Below are 24272 nucleotides of genomic sequence, written 5' to 3' on the forward strand. Positions count from 1 at the left end.
GCCGCACAGCAGGAGGTGTGCAGCCAGCCAAGAGCAAGCATTACCACCTGAGCTCTGCCTCCTGTCAGATCAGCGGCCACATTAGATTCTCATACGAGTGCAAACCCTACTGTGAACTGTACATGTGAGGAATCTAGGTTGCACCCTCCTTATGAGAACCTAATTCCTGATGATCTGAGGTGAAACAATTTCATCCTGAAACCATCTCTCCAACCTCCACGCCCAGCCCATGGAAAAACTGTCTCCCATAAACCTGGTCCCTGGTGCCAAAAAGTTTGCAGACCACTCCTCTATGAGACTGGAATCAAGATGTATGACTCGTCTGAATCATGTTGCACCAAAATCAGCTGGTACGAACCCTACATATATATATTGAAAATCAGCCCATCTAAAAATATATTCAGAAGCTACACACCTAAAAACAATGCATTCAAGGCTAAATTTAGACTTTGTCCCATAGAAATACACCTCTACCCAGATTTTAATTTAACCATATAGGTCCTTCTTCAATGTGTCAATCAATTTAGCAAATACGGCCGGGCACCCACATAGCTCCCTACTGTTGATGCTAAGTCAGCCTTCCAGCCAAAACCGGAGAGGCACCACCTAGCATTGTGATGTCAGCATTATGTGTCAGCACAATACTTAGCCCTGCAACCCTTAGGTGGTCATGTTTTCTCTTAGCCCATGAATTTCTCATGTGAAAATTTCTAGATGTAGCCATTTTTAAAATTAAGCTTTAGAAACTCTCAATTGAGATTCACGTTTCAAAGCAATGGCATCCTCAAAGCTCAGAACTGTCCAAGGAAGGTTTATTTTATTCTTTTATGCCAGAAAGACATGAGGTATATAGGGTCCAGAACTGTACACATAGATATCTTCTCCTATATAGGACCTTCTTCCATATAGGATCTCCTGTATCAGGGATCTACCACCAGGGAGAAAAGTACAGAGCTTTTAAAATTTTTCTAGAAATCCCTTGAAATCTTAAGTTTAGAGTCAAGGGGCTTCACCTAATTCTTCCTATCTCCAAGGAACGATTTAAAGCAGATTTGCACTTGCTCATTCTTGGCCTTTTCTGTGCCCTCTTTTATAGTTCATATACAGAACCTATAATTAGGCACTCACTACTTTCAAAAGCATGTGTTTTTCACAATCATACCACCAGCCCTTTGCAAAAAGGATGTTCTACATAAATAGGCAAAAGGCCAAGAAGAGATATTTTTTAAGTTTTAGATAATTTTTATCACATCCAAGGAGTAGCGTTTGCAAAGACTTTTTTTAAAGAAGTCATTTAATTACTGCATTTAAAATTCACATAAAGCACTGTGCTAGAGATTAACGATCTGTGTGGAAAAACATTTTGAATTTAAAAAGTACTGTACCCACATTTACAAGACTTATAGCATCTTAAGTTGAAAAGGGATTGCTCTATGGGAAGTAGAAGTGTAAATACATACTTTAAGCTGCAGCAACATATTTGTTTTAGAAAAAAGAAGTTGAACATTTATTCATCCCTGTAAATACAGAGTGTTACTATGAGAGGAAAAAAAATCAATGTAATCTACAGAAGCCCTAAATTCTTTCATGAACACCCTTGAGACAGTCACCTATTACTTGGATCAACCTTCACATTCTATAATCCATTTTTACTTTTAAGGAAAAATGTAATTGACTTCTTGATGCAACTTTTTTTTATATGTTTGTTTTCTGTTTGTTTTTTTTTTTTTAATTTAGGAAATGTTCAAGTCTTTACGTCTCCACAATACATAGTCTTATAAGAAGACAAGCCAGGAAACTGAGAGCTTTCAAAGCCACTTGTGGCTACTCTTAAATTACTTTCTGTAGTTAAAATAACTGTGTGTTTGTAAACAAGATGCTTTTCAAGAGTAGGATCCCCAAACTGTCATATGTTATTTTTTTCCATTTGAGAAAATGCATTATTGTGAAGGTTCAGTGACACAAAGATGGCACTAGAGAACTAGGATGATGCTTTCACCTCCATAAAAGCAGAAGTATAAAAGAGAACTGCCCAAGGAAACTCCAATATTCAGTTGCATATCAGTAGCGGGGAAAGGTTCTCAAATGCCCTACCTTTAGACATTTAAAAAGATGAAAGATTAAGTTTCAAGGAACTCAGAGCAAAAAAAGAAAACACCCCAAACAGTACTTTGACTACCTCCAGAGGAATTAAAGGGCTATCATTCCACGTGGAAGTATCCCAGCATTTCCGTTGTTGTGTCTCTGCCTATGTGATTGGTCCCGAAGGCCCCATACACACTGGTGTTCTCAGATCACAGCTGCTTCTTGTGCTTTAACTTGATTGCCTCTACCCGTACAGACACAGGGCAGGAAGCCTATTTATCGCAGGCTCTAATCTCTGTTGATGTCATTGGAATCTAAGCCTTCTTAGGTTCCTGAGCTGCAACAGGCAAGTATAGAGGTCCATAGAAGAGAGGAGATGAATATTTAACTTGTCCAGAGTTCCCAGACATCTTGGAAAACATTATTATATCTACTTACTACTGATTGTTATCAGCACCAAGTCAGGACAGCTTTATATTTTTGTTGGAGTAAAATTTCAGAATAAAAACCTTTCGGCATTGGAACTCAAATATGCATAACTTCTGCCTGAGGAATTTCATCATGCAGAGATGCTGAGATGGTATTTACCTATATGTTCTTGTAAAGGTGCAGTGAGGAACAGAGTTTAGTTTTGTTGTTGTTTGTTTAAACTTTTTCCATGTTCCCATTGACTTCTATTCTCATTTCAGAGGAAATTTTATTTTCACTTCTCAAATATCCTTGCACCTGAACTTCAACTTTTAGTTTCTAGGTCAAGTAGTAATTGTATGAGATGAATTCCAATTCAAAGATTCCTGTTATTTGGAGCCAGTCCTGTAACTAGGTAAGAACATTTTTTTGTACATCTACACTAAATAATTTATCTGTTTTGCAAATGTGGATTCTCAAAACATACATATCTTAAATATGGGCATATCTTAACTGAACAAAGCAAACATCAATTGAACGCCTACTTTAAGCACAGCAAGGCCTAAGAAAACAGACAATATAAAGGAAGTGAGATGCAGCAAACAATGAGAGAATAATTCCAAGCCCACAGGCGAGAAGTCGGTTTTCAAACAGTTCACTGTGTACAGGTCTATGCTATGCAAATGCAGGGCAGGAAAAAATTCCCCATGAAGACAGTTAAATATTTTTTCATAATGTATACACTGATGTTTTCAACAATCTGTGGTGGTCCATCCACACAAAAAAAGAAAAAAAACAACTATGGTGCCAAGTAGTATAAAAAGTTATTTATCCAAACTGCTGCTTTTGTTTTGATATTCAAATATGGATTGTAGTCACAGGAAGAGTAAAGATGATAGAAGGTAAAAACGAGCTCTGGAGTGAGAGTTGCGTTTGAATCCTGTTTTTGACTCTTTCTGGCTGTGGGTCTTGGCAACGTTGCTAACCCCTGGGTACCTCATTTGCTTCCCTTTGTTTTTGCTGAAGAGTCCATAAAATGAATTACAGAGCACGAAACAAATCTTATTTATTATTATGTAGTCTTGTTGTTACACCTTATAACACAATTGTATAAACCATAGCTTTTTACGAGGTTTTAAAGATTGTTTGATGAGAACCTGCTCTGCATCTGGTCTTTTACTATTCCTACTCCAAATCAAGTACATGTTCTTGCCACTTCCCTTGTGACTTCGGGATTCCAGCCTGTTTAAATGACCACACTCCAGCCTGGCCATCCAGGTTCTTAAACCCCTACCCTTCAGTCTCTCTGGAATCTCTACTTTTCATGAATCTTTCCAGATGAAAACCTAGGAGACCCCTGAAGATTGAAAATGAAATAATGTGTTTTAGAAGAGAATCTTGGGAAAATATTTTAACATGAAGCAATAAGCTGTATTTGGATGCCTGAAGAGATTCCTCATCCAAGGCACAGGATGTCTGTATCAACATGCCTGGCTTTGTGCTGTTAATAAGTATGAAGACAGACTAGGTAATACCAAGTGTTGGCAAGGAAAGAGCAGTGGTTCTCAAATGAAGATGATTTTGCGTCCCCTCTTCTAGGTGACATTTGGTCATGTCTTGAAACTTTTGGGTGTCACAACTGGGGACGGGGAGGAGGTTACTGCCATCTACTAGGTAGAGGCCAGAGTTCCAATGAACATCCGTCAATGCACAAACAGAGCCTACTATCCCGATACAGAATTATCTGGCCCAAAATGTCAATAATGTCAAGGGAGATAAATCTTGACAAAAGTAAAAGTAACTCATATACCGCTGGTGGCACTGCACACCGTACAATCCCTTTGGAAAGCAATTTGGCATTACGTGATATAGTTCAGGTTCCAGATGATGCTCACAGCCTACAACCCAGCTTTTCTCCTCCTGTGTACCTTCAAGAAACTCCTATATAAGAGTTTTAAGAAAATCTTTTAAAAGTCATATTCGGTATTGTTTGTAGAAGCAATTCAAATTTCTATTAGTGGAATGGCTAAATTGTGGTACATCCACGCAACATAAATCCATCTACTAGTGAAAATGAATGAGCTACAGTTGCATGTCTTGAAAGAGGAAAGCACAGTAGCAGACTGACTTTTTCAGATGAAAGGAACTGCAGAAAATAATAAACTGGGGTGATAGAACAAGCAGAGTACCCAGTGCTGACAACAGAGACAGTGATGGATCTAAGCTTTGGGTTGTGACACACAGATGCTTCTCTTGTGTTATGCACATCCAAGGATCCTGCCTTTAAGATCACCTGCCATCTTTGGTATCAGATACCTAAGTCATTTTCTGACTACTAATTGGCCCCTTAGACCCCTCTGGTAGAAATCCTAAACCTTTTGTTCTCATAAAAGGAAGATTTTTCACTATAATCAATTAAGTTGATTTCATTATCAACTTCTCAGATCAGTTTATACAAAAATCATATATATTTTTTGTTAATTCCATTAGCATTCCACCAGTCAACAAATGTTTGAGTGCCTGCTCTATGCTGGGTTCCATGTTTGGTGCTTTACCAACAATGGGGATGAAAGGTATGTGGTCTTTGTTTTCAGGGACTGCCAGAAAAACTAAAGAACATTCTCTGGCAGTATCAAATATGGTCCTGAAGTGGAAGCAATGGGGTGAGGTCTATCAGAGAAAGTCAATCAGAGTAGGAAACAGCTACAGAGAACAGAAGGATAAAAAGGAGTCACTCATGCAAAGAACTGGGAGAGGAACATTCCACAGAGAAGGAACTCTGAGATTTGAGAAGATAAAACAATAATCAATAAAACCATTACTTTAATGTAGCATACTTCATGTGAGTCATTTTGCCTGGTTCATACTTTACAGAGCTGCAATCCTAATTTACATACAATTTTATATCTTGCTCATTATGATATCATGAATAACTTTTTCATGTTGTAATATAGTCTTCACAAACATTTAAATGGATGCATTATATTCCATAGAGCGGTTAAAATATCTTTTATTTCATGACTGTTTTGGGGTTGAGTCCTTCGTATTACTTGTTCTTTGTCCCGCTGAAGAGTGCAGAGATGAAGGTCTCTCTTTATGTAACTCTTCCCTGTGTCTTTTGTATTATTGCCTTAGACTGGCTTTTCCTACCTTAAATTTAAACACATATACACACAAATGATGAAGAATGTTTCATTCCTGTTTCATCTTAATCACTTTTATCTTTAACATCCTTAAGTTTAGAGAATAGTTCACATTACCCAAGCCATACAATGTCTTTCATTTCAGCACAGTCTTGGACTGTCTTTAAAATTCATCACATACGTAAACTGAAAAACTGAACTACAGCTACCAAAAAGGCTTTAAACTTGAAATCTGGTTTTAGGGGGCTGACATTTCTTGAGCTTGTGATTTAAAGTACGTTTTTTTCTTTTTGTAGTCTCTGGCAGTCAACCTTACAGATATCCTGCGCCTGAGCTGGTTTACGATCAGCAGGCTACATTCTAGATGACAGGATTACCTACTAATGTCTTAGAATTAAGCACCACTAACTTGAATCATAAGCAAATTGAACATTTCAGCTCAAATGCTTTCCTGTGGCTCCAGCAACTTTCAGGTCTTAAAATTAACAGGTTGTGGTCTGTAATGAAAAAATAAAATCCCCTACAACTTCAGCTTCCCTCAAGACTCCACTTACCTAAGAGCAAAAGAGGTATCATGTGACAGGATTGAAGCCCTTTGGCGAAAATAAAAAGTTTAAGTGACAACACTTAGTGTCAGCATGACAGGTTATTACCCAGAGAAATCTAACCCACTTGGCTTACTCATCTTAGTATCACTCAGGGTTGAAGGCGGCATAATGATTTAGCTATTATTTAATAACTAAGATAAATCATTGGAGTAAATGATATCCTTGTTATCATTAAGAATAGTCCCAGTATAAGTCATTTCTAAACTACTTCACAGTGTATGATGCAACAATAATAAAAGCTTACGTTCACAAAGTTCTTTAGTTCACAAATCGTATTAATATTAACATATTTGATCCCCCTACCATGTGTGGTAGATAAGAAAGAAAGCTTTGTTATCTTGTGGATATTTTAGAGTACCATTTTCAAGGTTAAGAGATCTGCTTGAAGTAATATATAACGCAGTGAGGCAAATGAACCCTGGTCTCCTGCTTCCAAATCAGCTGTTCTTTTGACTCTGCACCATGATACCCTGGATCAAAGCGTACAACACGGATTAGCTTCTAGTTCCAGCTTTGACATGAACTAGCCATGTCACCTTGTGTAAGTCAAGTAACTGAGCCTCAGTTTATTAGTAAAATGTCATTTGATCACAGGACCTCTAAAGGTTGAAAGTTCCATTTTCTATGGAAGAATTTTCTTTTTACTTCCATGGGAAGAAAGTGTCTCCCCACTACAGATTCCTGCTCCTCACCTCTCCATCCAATTATTCCTCTGCAAGTATATAGATACGATCTGATTCATTAAGTCAGCTTCAATGCTATAACATTATCATCGTAACAGTGATAACATAATATTAACAGCTAATTTTAAGTGTGTATTTACTGTTTGCAAGGCACTATTTTAAGCGCTTTATATGACAACTCTTTTAATCCTTACAATGGCCCTAGAACAAGGTGAAATTATTATTCCCACTCTCAGATTAGAAAATGCATGCCTAAAATGGTCAAGGAATGTGTTCAAAGTCACAATGCCAGAGCTGGGATTCCAACTCAGACAGCCTGACTCTTGAGCCCATGCACTTAATCACTACTCTACGAATCCACATTCCTTGACTTAAAAATTTCACCTTGACTTAAAAGTTTCGCCTACGAGTGAATTTCAACTGATAACATTTTTTTTTGATCACAGATATTGCCTGAATCTCACTTTCTGGAACAGTAGCACATGACCATATATAAAGCCCCCAACCAGCACTTTCCCTAACGGACTGTTTCCTGCTCATTCCTGACAGAGGTGTCTGCACTGTTTCTGGGGTTCTTTTCATTATAGAGACTCTCAAAACCAAACAGGTTATCTGGTAAATGGAAGAGATCTATTACAGTGTGGAGTCATTAAAACAGTCCTTCCCAGTACCCAGCTCCCTTCCGCTTGCCTACTTGACTTTCTGGAGAGCCCCCTTCCTCTTTCGAATCAGTAGAGAGTCACTGAGTTCAGTTTGCTGCAAACTCATTCATTCCTAGGAAGAACTATGACACTAGAAGCTAAGACCCCAAAACTGCTCCTCCTCCTTTCATCCTGAGAGAAAATATTTCAGATATAACACATACATTTTCAATTTCCATATTTAAAATTCACTTCCATCCATTTTTTTTCCATTTTTATAAGGTCACATTTGTTCTTTATGTTAATGGTACAGATTTCAGAGCAAGGAGACTCAAAGTACTTCTCAGATAAAGAGTGGATTCCTCACTGTGTGGTAGAAGAGTTCACTCAGCTTCAGTACTTCCTCTTTGAACCGTAGACAGCATTTCTACCTTCCAAATGCTGTCTCCCAAATGGACAGGCTGCCTCTCTTGCTGGACGGCCCTGGGACCCAGGGGACATGCTAGTCATTCTCCTCTCTGTTCTGCATCAATGTCCTTGTAAAGTTGTACAAACCAGGCTTGAACCTAGTATTTCAGCATAAGGGGGACTATACAGGAAAAATATACCAGCATCTGTCAGTAGCAGTGAATGTATACAACAGAGTAAACATCATAAAGTTGGGGAAAACACTTCCGAACAACTCTCAGCAATCTTGTCTAACTATCCTGACCTTAAAATGCCCAAGTACACTGCAGTAAATGGGAGAGCAACATATCAAACACTCTTGCTATTTGCCGTTCCATTCTAGAATTCCACCACCTCAATCTTGAAACCTCCAATGAGATGTGCTACAGTAAATCTCCCTTCCACTAATCATGACGGAAATCTTTTCTTTCCCAATTAGGTCCAATTGCACAGGCGAAGCATTGCATCTGTTTCGCTTTCAAGACAGCTCACCCAGGGGATGGTGGAGCTTTACCGACAAAACAGCTAGATGGATTGTCACATATCTTCTCCTCTCACAGAGCATCTCTGCCATCTTTTATCAGTGGTTATCCAGAGCTTCCCTTTTTGTGACAATATTAACCCAGGACTGCTGCCCTAAGCATTCAGACTCCACTTGCCGCCTGCAGGGACTTCTGAGGAGAGTTTATCAAGACTGCTGAGCCTGATGCTTTTACGTTAAAGTGGCTCCCACTCGCAGTTATCAGTGTGTGTGGCGAGCCCACACCCGCACACACATGAGGCCAACTTCCCACAAGAGTGCTACGCAGAGCAGTAGCAATCCATCTGTTTTCAGTTAGAAAATAAAATTGCCTTTGTGCAGTTGAAGAACTGATCTGATGTGAAACGAACCTGGCAGTTTTGAGGTGATAGCAAATACTTTGATGTGCTGCCACACCACAGTAAGGCATTGAAGGGGTTACATTAGCATAAGGCATCCCTGTGCCGCTTAGGAATGTCCATAAATCAATAAACAAACAGACCAATAGGCACAGAAGTTGCACTATATTCCCAACTTACAATACAAAAACCCTGCAATCATCAGACTCTGACTTTCAGAACATGGAAATGCTCACCTTGGATGATGTTTTAAGAAATAATTTTATTATGGGCATATTGTATTTTATAATTCTCAGTGATTCATACAAAAGCAGTTCTCTTTAAAATGACCAGAAGGACAGGCATTTTGAAAGATATGATATTAGAGGAAATGTTTAATTTCATTGCCTTTGGGGCTCCTTGTAAGGATGGAAGGCAAGATTGTGCAATGGCTGGGAACATGGGTGGGGGTGGAGTGGGGACAGATAGAACTCAGAAACCAGCTCTGCATCTTCCTAGCTGTGGGACCTGGGCAAGTTATTTAACCTCTCTAAACTAGTGCAATTGGGTATTAATAACCATAGCTACTTCTCTGGGTTGTAAAAAAGGTTGTGCAGATACTGTGCAGAAATGCTGTGCCATGCATATGAGGCTTTGTCATCATTATCCATAGTATACTGTGGTTTCTACCATTATGAGTTCCCAAAGAATTCTGCAATGACTATAATGAAGGAATCTGTCCCATGCCTTGCAGAATCACATGTACCTCTGTGTCTTTCTTTATTCCACACTGTGTTTGTATTTTTGCCATAGGAAGCAAAGATGGAGAATAAACAGCTAGAGTTCCCTCTACAGAGAAATGCTATTAGTGCTCTGTACAACGGGAACATGCCCAGCCTATTTTGCTGAGGCTACTGACAAGACTCCGTTCAGAGCAATGGTGATGGGAGTGACTATTCCAAAGCCATGTCTTCTTCTTTTCTACTTTTCCTTCCATATTGTCCTTGTGGATGTCCCATTTCACTTAAGCTTTCTTTTTGACCCTGAGACATGTATCAGCATAGCCTATATGCAGATCTACCCTCCCAAGCATGCCCCAGCAGTAACTTGTCTCCAGTCCTCTTTAAAACACAACCTTCTCCTGGTTTACTCAGGTTACAAGCTTGCTAAGTCTAATAAACTAATCTAGTATACATACACAGCTCCTGATAGATTAATATATTACCATACTGGCGATACTGACAATTTTTAAAAGCCTATCTGAAGCAAAATGTAATAATCTAAATGAATTACTTTCTCACGCTAGAATTCTAGACACTTAAGCAGTAGAGAGATAAAGGGAACATTTTGAGGCAGGGTGCTTTTGAAGGCATCTCAAGTTACAATAAAAGGCAACAACCTGTTTTGCATACTGTGACACCAAACCCACAAAAGGAGACAGTTGTTTTTGTGGAATGATAAAGAGAAGTAGGCCGTTGCAAGCTTAATTAAAGATTCAATCCTTTTAATCCAGCAGAAATGTGATCCCCAACTGAGTAGAAACGTGGGCTTCAGAGAATAAGCATATGGTTTTCTTGTTTGTTGTTGTTGGGTTTTGTTGTTTTAATAGAGAAAAGCATAAGGACAAATCTCTTTATTACAGGGCTGAATGCATCGTCATGCCATTGGCCTCCGGTGGTGGTCTCTGAAGTGGTCTCTCTCTCACCCAAAAGAGAGTTCTGGTTCCATCACGCCTAGAGCACTATGTCACATGCATTCAACTTGCCGAGAAAAGAAAGAACTCAACTAGGATTATGGATGCTATTTTAAATGAATGTGGCTCCCTCTTCTGGTGGAAAGTCTGAATCAATAATAAAATCATCTACAAGGAAAACAGGCGCTTAGCTTCTTCCTCTCCCAGCTCCAGAAATATATGTCAACACAATACCCCTTACAAGTGAACCAGACAACAATAGATCCACTGTAGTTCTCATATTCTGCAACCAAGGCTAAGTAGTAAAGAGATCCACAACTGAGACGCAGCAACAAGAGAAGAGAAAAAGAAATGGACTTCAGAGGGCTGGATCTCTTAAAAATAAGCCAATTCCTACAAATATATACCTGGATATAGGGAATGGAGAACTAAATGCTGCTTTGGAAAGCTACTGCTAACAGAATTCTTCTGGGGACCGAGTTAATAATGATAACATGCCACAATGTCTATTTGACATCTTGATTTTTAGTGAAGTCAAATCTATAGTATTAAAAGTATCTTCCATCACATTTCAGTAAGTCCTATGAAGACTTTGGACACTTTGAAAACACTTTTGTTTACTAGAAATAATGACTAGAACTATATATCTATTTATCATTAAGCCAAAAATGTAGATAACCTTATGAATAGTGTCAAATATCTATACTTAAATAAATTCCAAAGCAAAACAAACAAAATTATGTGTTGATGATGCACCATGCTGCTTCCTAAATAAACTCTAATAGGCTGAGGGTTATAGAGGCCTGAGAAATAAACACGGAGAACAAAACAAATAACGCTAACACTCCAAATGCAAGAGCCCAGTTAGACTCCCACATTTTGTGTCTTAACACTTCATTGATTGCTAAATTATATTCACTCCTGAATGACCCCAATGTTTCTGCATCACAAATCCTGCCACTTGCTAGAGGCTACAACCCAGATTTATCATAACTTTTTTTTTTTTGCGGGGGGGGGGGATAGAGTTTCACTCTTGTTGCCTGGGCTGGAGTGCAAAGGTGCTATCTTAGCTCACTACAACCTCCACCTTCAGCCACACCTGGCTGGTTTTTTTTGTTTTGTTTTTTTTTTTTTTTTTTTGAGATGGAGTCTCGCTCTGTCGCCCAGGTTGGATTACAGTGGTGCAATCTCATTTCACTGCGAGCTCCGCCTCCTGGGTTCATGCCATTCTCCTGCCTCAACCTCTTCAGTAGCTGGGACTACAGGTGCCCATCACCACACCCGGCTAATGTTTGTATTTTTAGTAGAGATGGGTTTTCACTGTGTTAGCCAGGATGATCTTGAGAGATGGGGTATCATCATATTGGTCAGGCTGCTCAAACTGCTGACCTCAGGTGATCCACCTGCCTCGGCCTCCCAAAGTGCTGGGATTACAGGCAGGAGCCACCATGACGGGCTATCATATCTTCATGGAAGGGTTTCATGGATGGAAGCAATGCATTGTGCTGTCAGGCAGAAGGTTCAGGTTCAGGAGCACTGATGGCTGCATCCTCAAGCCAGAGGCAACCAGTAAGGACTCAGGAGACATTATGTTTGATCTCAGAAGTGAGGATTATTAAATAAAGTCTTTAGATTTGGGGGTGGCAGGAGCTTGGGGTGGGATACTGCCAAAGACAACTTGGTAGTGGTCATATTTTCTGTTCTTTCATATAAAGAGGTAGATTTCAACTCTGGGGGGAGCTGGAAGAAAGAAAATGGCTATGGAAATACTGAGCATCATTCATATAGACAAAAAGTCCCTCCTTGATGGAACTCCACTCAGGTTATTTTGAACTTTTATCGATGAAGCCCCGACTTGTGAACTTTCATGTTCATCTCTCCATTGTTGAATTTGGCAAGAATCCTGCTAAGTCAGTTTAGACAGAATTCCCCAGCCTCCAAATGTGATCATCCTCCACCATCCCCCAGCTGATGGTGTCTGATCACCCTGGCCTGTCTTTGGCAAGAAACCTGTTTGGCTGGTTTACCAGAATCCCCTCTTACCATCCACTGGTCCCCCTAACCCTGGCTCCTCTGCTATAAATTCCCACTTTTCCTTGTCGTATTCAGAATTAAGCCTGAATTGAGTTTATACAGAGGCCTCTTGCTCCCATGGCAATACTCTTGAGTAAAATCTGTTTTTACTATTTTAACCATGGTCTAGCTCTGTCTTTTCTTTGACAATATCCACATATGACAGATTTACCAAAAATCTGGACACCGGGATAGCTACAAACGACAGATATATGAGACATTTGGAAATCAGGAGAGGGGATAAACAGAATGGAGAGAAGGTAGAAGAACACATACACTTCCTTTTCTCAGTGATTAAAAAAACCAATGGTACAATACCATTAACTGAATTAAAGTGTTTATTTGAATTTCATCGATTTTTCTCCTCATATTCTATCTCTGTTCCAGCATCCTATCCAGAATCCCATGTGGCATTTATGGCCATGTCTCTTTAGCCTCTTCTAAGTTGTAGCAGTTGCCAAGTCTTTCCTTGGCTTTTATGACCTTGATAAAATACCCTGCAATTTGGATTTTTCTGATGTTTCTCATTATTGGAATGAGGTGATGCATTTTAGACAAGTATACTACAAGAAAAACATTAGCGCACCTTATCAAGAAGTTCATGGTGTCACTAGATCTTAATACTAGGGATGTTTATCTTGATGGCTTAGTTGTGGTAGGCTCTGCCAGGTCTCTCTACCGTGAAGTTACTATTTCCTCCTTGTATTTAACATATATCATGGAAGAGATACTTGGAGACTAGGCAAATTATATTTTTCCTCATACTTTCACCCACTAATTTTTGCATCCATCATTACGGACTCAAGGAAATTTATTTTATTCTATAGGCTAAAATCCAACACCGAGGTTATTTGCATTATTTATTTTGTTGCTCAAATTGTTCCACCTTTGGTTATTAAAAGCTCCTTTTAGGTTGCATTCTGTGTCTTTTCGAGAAGGATGAAGACGAGCAACCATGGTAAATCCATTCATAGGACTTGCTTCCCCATTATTAGCACCATCTGAGTCAGTTACAAATCTTAACTAGGAGTTTAATTTGGGAGGCATTTCCCTATTCTCAGGCACAAGAAAATATGTAACATCTTTTTTTTCTTTCCCTGCTCCAGCTTTGGAATCAACCATTTCTCCAAAGAGTCCCAGTTCATTTTACTCCACAAGAATGGTGTTTAGAAACCAAAATTGGTCTCTAGCTGTACTCTCTGTAATGAATAACCTCATGCCTGTTTACTTCTACACCATTGCAGGTGTATCATCAAGGTAGATCCCTACACTGAGACTGCTAAGTCCAAAGGTGTATGTAATCTTGTTAGATGTGACCAAATTTCCATACAGAAGAATTGCACCAATTTGCATTAAGGCCAGCAATGTATGAGTGTCTGTTTTGCCACAGCATCACCAACAGAATGTGTTGTGATACTATTTAGTTTTTACCAGTCTGATAAGTGAGAAATGGTATCTCTGTGGTTTTTAAATTAACAGTTCTCTAACAACTGAGCATTTTTTTTCATATGCCCAGGGGGTCATCTGTATATTATTTTTGTGAATCATATGTGCATGTCTCCTTCCCACAACTGGGTTTTTCTACTGGATCCTTGATCCTAAGATTTTAAGGGTTTAATATCATAGACATGTTAGCGCTTTCTTGTGATATATGTTGCAAATACCCATTTTGTTGCCCCAGTTTGTTGTCTTTTGACTTTATAGTTTTTCCTGCAATTTAAAAAAATTTTTATGTAAAATGCATCAGCCTTTTGCTATATCCAGATTTGAGTCATAATTAGAACTTTTGTCTGTAATGGGATTAGAGAGGAATCCAGCTATGTTTTCTTTGGAATTATTCTGTCTTTTCCTCCAGTACTTAGTTTCATGTATTGTTCTTCACAGCGATTGGAAATAACAGAATTTTTTGGTGGTGATTTTAAAGCTGTCAGGCTTACCCAAAACTTTCTGAGAATTGCTTCAATATCTGTACTCCTACTTAAACCAAGGCTAACTCCAACAGTATATATTTCACTTGGAGTCACTAGAAATAAGGAACTATTTGATTGAAGAATTATAATCCTGTCTCTTCTGTTTCATGTCTGCCTCTGTCTCTTCCTCTCTCACCCCACAGATGGGAAACTAGAATTCAAATGATAAGCCTAATTGGGTTATGAGCCACCATGGAATAATTCCTGACAGTCCATTCTTTATTTGAGGGTATACTCTCAGCTCCATATACCAACCTTCATTGTGAAGGATGAAGGCCAGCAACCATGGTAAATCCATTCATAGGACTTGCTTCCCCATTATTAGCACCATCTGAGTCTGTTAAAAATCTTAACTAGGAGTTTAATTTCTCTACAGAGGGCCTTAAATTAATTAGGGGTGTACATGCTAACAAAGAGCCTGATGCATCCATAAATCAATCTGGGGTAGGAGGACTACTCAGGGAGGATCGTCTATTCAGTGGAGACCTCATATCCAGCATCCCTGTTGGGTTCCCAACAAAAGGGTGCAGGTGTGGAATAGGCCACTGTGACAAGGAAGCCCCAATAATTATTTTGCATCACTTAAGCCACAGCAGGTAATATGGCAAATCAAAGTCCCAGGCGCTTACCAAGTGAAACCCATGTTGCCATGAAAAGCCACATCATATCACTTTAACCTCTATAAATGAATTGCCATAACACTGTGATTTATTTTATACCAAGTCTAAGAATCAAAAGGGCATTGATCAAAATGATCTCCTTTTTCCCCTTTTGTTAAGAATACAAAGTAACAGATGGAACCACTTTTTTTTTTTTTTAATGTGCTGAACATCATTTAGAACAACCTCTGAAATCGCTGGTGTCTTTTATTAAATATACTCGCTTTAAGGTTTACACTCACATACAATTGTGTTCTTTGGATAGAATGTTACTCATATTCCATTAGTTAAACACAGCACTTAAGTTTTGAAATCCACTTTAAAACTGCGTAACAACAGCTCCCAATCTTCAAGCACTTCCATGTGCTAATAATCTGGTTTCTAGTCTTTGATTAGCAAACACCTGATGAACAAAAGCAACCATGGATCCTTTTAAAACAAGTTTGTATTTTATTTGCCATATAATCTATATCTATGAGAGTCATGAGTGTATGTGACTGAAACAAAACTTTCTAAAAAATCTATAAACAATGCCTAGTTTAAGTGTGGTTACAGTCTCTTTGCAGCAGATCTCTTGCAGGAATTTCTTTGTCCATCTAAACTACTCAGACTACACCCCACTTCCCCAGCTTTAGGGCTCTGAAGTCCACATGCTAGAAAAGCAAATACATTTAATTCTATATAGGGAATATTCTATAATTAATCCCTTTTTAAGCTAAAAATGCGTTATTACATAAGCCCTCACTAATAAGGTTAAGAAATCAGTTATTTTAAAATATGAAGCCCAAAAAGTCTCATGATGACGTCTCAAAAGTTATCACCGATTTAAGCTAAATTATCCAGGCGGCTGATGTTTAAGTTGAGAAATACTGGAGTCAACACTCTAAGAATTTTAGTGACACAGGAGGTTTTGTTTTCTATATATGCTCAAGAGACTTCTGTAAAATGCGTGTTTTCCATCTCTCCATTCATGATCACAGCGTTACAAGGCTTACAACAACTCAGGCCCAACAGAGTTCACTGACATGGCAAGCAAAGAAAAGAAAATGATAAAAGTAACACTCGGTGCCAAGGAAGAAAGATTTCATCACATTCCCTATACTGAAGGACCCACACCAAACCATGATGATGAATGTGGGGGTGCGGGGAGGGGATCCAGAATACACTGTTCAAGCCATTAATGTGCAGCCCCCACAGCTTCAACTTCAGCCTCTTAAACTACACAGCTGTTCTCAGAATGCAAACATGGATTAGTGCCAGCCATGTTAAATAACTCTTATCCCATATCCCAGCCTAAGCTATCACCCCAACTGTTTGGCTACTTTTATACTACAAGTTTGTAAAACTGTGGTCTATATCTGAGGTCTCCACTCCTATACCTGGTATTTTCTAGTCTAGACTTCCATACTACTGAGGCTATCATGAGGCACTCCAACACACCCATGGGAGTGGTGTCAGGGAAGGCCATGAAGCGAGCCAGGACTTCCATCACTGCCAGGTGGTAATGAGCCCCCGATCCCCACAATGTAAGTGCAGATCACCTGGGAAGTCTGGACTTCCACCTCTACCCAGCAGTGATGAAGCATCACCCCACCCCCAACAATTCCCCGCTGGGGTGGTATGAGAGCAGGCCTGGTGGAGAGGCAGGATTTCACCAATGCTGAGTGGCAAGGAGGCTGCCTACCTCTCCTGTCAATGGAGGAGGCCAAGAGGACAACAATAGCAAGACACTTCTTCCCCTCCCAGTGGGGGCGCGGGGTAGCTGTGGAAGCCCAGGAGGGAGCCAGAACTCCAACCCCCGCCCAGCAGAAGTTCCCCTTTGGTATCAATGGAGGCTGATAAAGAACTTGGACTAGTTTCCCAAACTGGCAGTGACTAGGCAGATCCTCCCTTTCTCGTACTGGAGATGTAGCAAGGGATGCCAAGCAGAGCAGAAGGTTTAAATAAGAACTATGGCCGGGAGCAGTGACTCATGCCTGTAATCCCAGCACTTTGGGAGGCCGAGCAGGTTGGATCGCATTGAGGTCAGGAGTTTGAGACCAGCCTGGCCAACATGGCGAAATTCTGTCTCTACAAAAAATATGAAAATTATCGAAGTGTGGTTGTGGTAGGACAAGCCTGTGGTCCCAGCTAGTCAGGAGGCTGAGGCTGGAGAAGCGCCTGAACCTGGGAAGTGGAAGTTGCAGTGAGCCAAGATCGGGCCACTGCACTCCAGCCTGGGTGACAGAGTGAGACCCTGTCTCAAAAAACAAACAAAAAAATAAATAAATAAAAAAGAAGAAGAAAAGAACCCAGGTCTCTCCTAATGTAAACTAGCAGGGGCTAAGCATGATACCTCATTCCTGTAATCCCAACACTTTGAAAGGCTGAGGCAGGAGGATCACTTGAGGCCAGGAGTTCAAAACCAGCCTGCATAACAGAGGGAGACCTTATCTCTACAAAAAATATATTAAAAATTATCTGAGCATGGTGGTGTCAGCATGTAGACCTAGCCACTCAGGAGGCTGAGGTGGGAGGATGCCACTACACTCTAGCCTGGGCGGCAGAGCCACACAGACCCTGTCTCTAAAACAAAACCCCAAAAACCAAAAGAAAGCAAAAAAGTAACAAAAATAACAGGTTAAATATCCCTTATTTAAAAGGCTTGGAACCAGAAATGCTTCAGATTTGGTATTTTTTTGGATTTTGTAGTTTGCATTACACTTATGAGTTCAACATCCCTAACCCAGAAATGCAAAATGCTCCAACAAGCATTTCCTTTAAGTGGTATGTTGGCACTCAAAAAGTTTTGAGTTTTGGAGCATTTTCAATTAAGGATTTTAGGAATAGGGATGCTTAACCTATACTCCAAAAGTCCAGTTTTCAATAAAAAAGAAAAAATCACTCATAAAACAAAAAAACAAGATCTCAAAGTGAATGGAAAAAGACAATCAATAGATGACAACAAGAAGACAGAGATGTTCGAATTATCTGACACAGATTTTAAAGCAGTTGTGATTAAAAAGCTTCAATGAATAGTAATGAACACGTTTAACAAGTGAAAACCAGAAATTCTTAGCAAAGAAATACAAAGTCTTAGCAAAGAAATTGAAGATATAAACAAGAACTAAAAGAAAATTTAGTAGTGAAAAATTCAGTAGCCAAAATATGTAAGTCAATGAATGGGCTCAATAGTAGAATGGAGGTGCAGTGAACTTCACAGAGCAACAGAAAATATACAGTCTGAATGACAGAGAGAAATGCAACTGAAAAAAAAGAATAATGAACAGTGTCTCAGGAACGCATAGGAATGAAACAGAGGGTTTCACATTTACATCCTCAGAGCTTTTGAGGAAGAGAAAAGAGACTGAAAAAGACTTCAAAGAAAAATAGATTTAAAAAATCAAATTTGACAAAATACATACCGATTTAAGAAACAGAGTAAACCCCAAACAGGTAAACCCAGGGAACTCTGTGCTAAGACAAACCATCGTCAAGCTTCTGAGAATGAAAGACAAAGGAAAAGTCTTGAAAGCAGTGAGGGAGAAATGACACCATACCTACATGGTAAAATACTTGCATTAGGAATCTTGGAGGGCAGAAGGAAGTGGCACACCATTTTTAAAATGCTGAAAAAAAAAAGAATGCCAATCCCAGAATCCTCTATCCAGTCAAAGTATCCCTCGGTAATGAGGGAGAAATCAAGACATCTCAAATAAAGGAAAACTCAAGAAAATCTGTTGCCAGTAGACTTTTCCTAAAAGAATGATTAAAGACGGTTTTGTTTCCTTTTCTTTCTTTCTTTCTTTGAGATATCGTCTCACTGTGTTGCTCAGGCTACAGTACAGTGGCATGATCTACGTTCATCGCAGTCTTGAACTCCCCAGGCTCAGGTGATCCTCCCCACCGCAGTCTCCCTAGTAGCTGGAGACTACAGGGACATACCACCAAGTAATTTTTGTATTTTTTTGTAGAGACACGGTTTCACTATGTTACCCAGGCTGGTCTTGAACTCCTGAGCTCAGGTCATCCAATCGCCTTGGCCTCCCAAAGTGCTGGGATTACAGACGTGAGCCACTGTGCCTGGCCAGAATGGTTAAAGAAAATTTTCTAAAAAAAAAAAAAAAGAAATGATAAAGAAGTAATCAACTCAAAACAGATTAAATATACAAATATAAAACCTGAAACCTTAACACTCCTAGAAGAAAATATAGGGGAAAAGTTCCTTGATACTGGTTTGGCAACAATGTTTTTAATATCAGGCAATAAAAGCAAACAAGTGAGGCTATATCAAACTGAAAAGCTTCAGCACAGCAAAGGAAACAATCAACAAAATTAAAAGGTGGCCTATGGACTGGGAGAAATAATTTGCAAACTATATATCTAATAAGGGATTAAAATCCAACATATATAAGGAATAAAATAAAAATAAATAAAAACCTATGATGCTTATTTACATACACACACTCAAGATGGAATCTTGGACCATCAGCAGGGAAGAAAGAACATGGTAAGAAAAAATATAAATACATAAAATAGCCTTTCATTCTCATAAGTTTCTAAATTATGTTTCATAGTTGAAGCAAAAATAACACTGTGTGATATGGTTCTAAATGTGTGTCAAGGAAAAATCTTTAAGACATTTACATTATAAGCCGGAGAGGTAAAAGGGACAAAGATTTCTGTACTTCACTTGAACTGGTAAAATGATGACAATGATATACTTCTAAGTTATGTATAGATAATGTAATACTTAAAGGATCCACTAGAAAAGCTATGCAAACCGATACACTAAAAAACACTCTAAATAAATCAAAACAGAATCCTAAAACATGTTTACATGCAAGGAAAAAAAGCACAGAAATGAAAAATGGAGAGAAAAACAGAAGGCAATGAACAAAATGACAGACTTGAATTGTAATACATCAATAATTCCATTGAAATTAAATGATCTAAATGTGCTGATTAAAATCATATTTCTCTGGGAGATTGAGCTTGGCAGGTCGTTTGAGCCCAGGGGTTCAAGGCCAGCCTCAACAACATGGTGAATCCCCATCTCTTAAAAAAAAAAAAAAAAAAAAAAAACTAGCCAGGCATGGTGCTGCACGCCTGTAGTCCCAGCTACTTGGGAGGGTGAGGGGAAAGGACTGCTTGAGCCTGGGAGGCAGAGGTTGCAGTGAGTCGAGATCACACCACTGCATTCTAGCCTGGGGTGACAGAGTGAGACTCTGTCTCAAAATAAGAATAAAAATGAAAAATAAAGATAGATTTGTACAGTGGATTTAAAAACATGACAGACACAAATATGTACTATCTATAAAAAAACTCACTTAAAATAGTATAATGATATAGATAGGGTTAAAAGTAAAAGAATGAAAAAAGATATACCACACTAACATTACTCCAAAGAAAGCTAGAGTGACTACATTAATATCAGGTAGACTTTAGAGCAAAGGAAGTGACCAGAGAGGTATATCATAAAATTATAAAATGGTCTATTCACCAAGAAGACATAGTAATCATTAATGTGCACCAAACAAGAGCTGGAAAATATGTGAAATGTAACTGAAAGAACTGAAAGGAGTAATAGACAAATCACAATCATTGTTGTAGACTTCAACACTCTTCTCTCAACACTGTTTTCTCAACAACTGATCGACCACTACACAGAAAATCAGCCGGATACTCAATAATAGCATTAACCAACAAACAGGATCTAATCAACATTTATGGAACAGTCTACCCAATATAATTAATACAAAAATTCATCATTAAAAAACATAATGTACAGTCTTTTCCAAGTGCCCAGGGAACATGTGCCAAGATAGACCATACCCTGAGCCACAAACTCAGCAAATATTAAAAATTTGAAATCATACAGACTGTGTTCTCCAACCACAATGGGATTAAACTTGAAATAAAAAATAAGAGACCAGTAAAATATCCAAACACTTGAAACTAAACAGCACGCTTCTAAATAATCTATGTGTCAAATAAGTCTCAAGTGAAATAAAAAATACATTGGACTGAATAAAAATGAATATATGACATATCAGAATTTGTAGGGCACAACTAAAGCAATGTTATGATGGAAATTTATAGCACTAGATTTATACATTGGAAGAGAAGTCTCAAATCAGTAATGTAAGTTCCCAACTCAAAAACAGAAAAAGAATAACAACATAAATCCAAAGATGTAGAAGAAAGGAATGAATAAATACAAGAGCAGAAATCAATGAAATTGGAAACAAAAGCAATAAAGAAAATAAATGAAAGAGCAGATTCTGGAAAAGATCAATCAAATTCACAAATTTCTAGCAAGACTTCAAAGGAAAAAAGAGAAAAGACACAAATTACCAATAATAGGAAGAAAACAGGAGCTATCACTACAGACACAGCAGATATCAAAAGGATAGTAAGAAAATCCTATGAACAACACTGCATACGTAAATTTGACAATTTTGATGAAATGGGTCATTTCCTTCAAAAATACAAACTACCACAACTCACCCAATAAAAAACAGATAATTTTCTTATTTTCTTAATAAGAAAATTCAATTGATAATTTAAAAATCCACACACAAAAGAAATCTCCAAGCACAGATGGTTTCGCTAGAGAAATCTACAAAATGCTTAAAGAAGAATTAACACCAATTTTATACAATCTTTTTCAGAAAATAGAACAAGAGGGAATACTTCCCAATTCGTTTTATAAAATTAGTATTACCCTGATACTAAAACAAGATAAAGGCAGTACAAATAAAGAAAACTACAAATCGACATCCCTCATAAATGTTGATGCAAAAGTCATTACCAATATACTAAGAAACAGAATTCAGTAATACATAAAAAGAATTATGACCAAATAGAATTCATCAGACGGACATGAGAATGGAAAAAAATCAATAATCAATATAAACCATTTTATCAACAGTCTAAAAAATCAACATCAATTGATGTGGGAAAAAGCATTTGACAAACTTCAGTTCATTCACGATGAAAACTTTCAGAAAAATGGGAATGGAGGGGAACTTCCTCAGCTAAAGAGCACTGGCCAAAAAACAAACAAACAAACAAATACCTCACAAACTACAGATAAATTGTACCTAATGGCGAAAAAAGACTGAATGCTTTCTCACAAATAATGAGAACAAGGTTAGACTCTCCACTCTAATTTTGTTCAACATAATGCTGAAAGATCTAGCCATTGCAATTAGGCAAGAAAGTAAATTGAAGTCATACAGGTTAGGGAGAAATAAACTTTCTATTTTCAGAAGACATTATCTATATAAAATAATCCCAAGGAATCTACAAAATCTCCTAAAATTAATAACCGTATCTCACAAGATCATAGGATACAAGATTAGCACTCAAAAACCTACTGTATTTCTATATATTTTCAACAAATATGTGCAAAACACAATTTATATTTTTAATTTTTATATTTTTTTCAACTTTTTTGTTGCATTCAGAGTGTGCATGTGCAAGGTTTTTACATGGGCATATTGTGTGATGCTGAATTTTCAGGTATGAATGATCCTTTCACCCAAGTATTGAGCACAGTAGCCAACAGGTAGTTCATCAGCCCACTCCCACTTCCTCCCTACTATAGTAGTCCCCAGTGTCTACTGTTCTCATCTTTACATTTATATGTACTTAATTTTTAACTCCCACCTATAAGTGAGAACAGACCATATTTGGTTATCTGTTCCTGTGTTAATTAGTTTATGATAATGGCCTCCAGCACCATCCATGTTGCTTCAAAAAAAATTATTTTGTTCATTTTTATGGTTATGTAGTATTCCATGGTGTATATGTACCATATTTTCTTTATCCAATCCACCACTGATGGACACTTCAGTTGGTTCCATATCTTTGTTATTGTGAATAGTGCTGTGATTAACATATGAATGCATGTGTCTTTTTGGTAGAACAATTTATATTCCTTTGGGTGTATACCCAGTAATCGGATTGCTGGGTTCAATGGCAGTCTGTTTTATGTTGAGAAATCTGTAAACAGCTTTCCACAGGGACTGAACTAATATGCATTCCCACTAACAGTGTGTAAGTGTTCCCTTTTCTCAACAACCCCTCCAACATCTGTTATTTTTTGACTTTTTAATAGTAGCCATTCTGACCGGTGTGAGATGGTATCTTATTGTGGTTTTAACTTGCATTTCTCTGATGATTAGTGATATTGAACATCTTTTTCATGTTTGTCGGCTGTTTCCATGTATTCTTTTGAGAAATGTCTATTCATGTTCTTTGTCCACTTTTTAATGGGTTGGTTTGTCTTTTGCTTGTTAATTTGTTAATGTTTCTTACAGATTCTGGATATTTGACCTTCGTCAGATGCATAGTTTGCAAATATTTTCTCGCAACATACAGGCTGTCTGTTTACTCTGTTGAAAGTTTATTTTGCTATGCAGAAGCTCTTTAGTTAATTCTCATTTGCCTATTTTTTATTTTGTTGCTTTTGCTTTTGGGGTCTTCATCTTAAATTCAATGCCTAGACCACTATCTACAAGAGTATTTCCTAGGATTTCTTCTAGAATTTTTATAGTTTGAGGCCATACATTTAAGATTTTTGTCCATCTTGAGTTAATTTTAGTATAGGATGAGAGGTAGGGTCCAATTTCATTCTGCTGCATATGGCTAGCCAGCTATTCCAGCACCATGTATTGAAAAGGATTCCTTTCCCCATTGCTTATTTTTTGTCAGCTTTGTCAAAGATCAGATGGTTGTAGGTGTGCAGCTTTCTTTCAGTGTTTTCTATTCTGTTTCATTGGTCTATGTGTCAGCTTTTGCACCAGTACCACAGTGTTTTGGTTACTGTGGCACTGTAGTGCAGTTTGAAGTTGGGTAATGTAATACCTCCAGCTTTGTTTCTTTTTGCTCCAGAATTGCTCTATTTAGGCTCTTTTTTGGTTCCACATAAATTTTAGAATAGTTTTTTTCTATTTCTGTAAAAAATGACATTAGTATTTTGATAGAAACAGCACTGAACCTGTAAATTGCTTTGACA

At 38.1% G+C, this 24272-nt stretch overlaps 1 protein-coding gene across 9 annotated transcripts in view; it reads right to left on the reverse strand.

Annotated features, from left to right (window-relative positions):
* NCKAP5 (NCK associated protein 5) overlaps positions 1-24272 on the reverse strand; it is a 978205-nt gene that overhangs the window by 491679 nt on the left and 462254 nt on the right. The gene's annotated exons all lie outside the window — the stretch shown is intronic.

Source organism: Macaca fascicularis, chromosome 12, assembly GCF_037993035.2.
Source record: "Macaca fascicularis isolate 582-1 chromosome 12, T2T-MFA8v1.1".
NCBI lineage: Eukaryota > Metazoa > Chordata > Mammalia > Primates > Cercopithecidae > Macaca > Macaca fascicularis.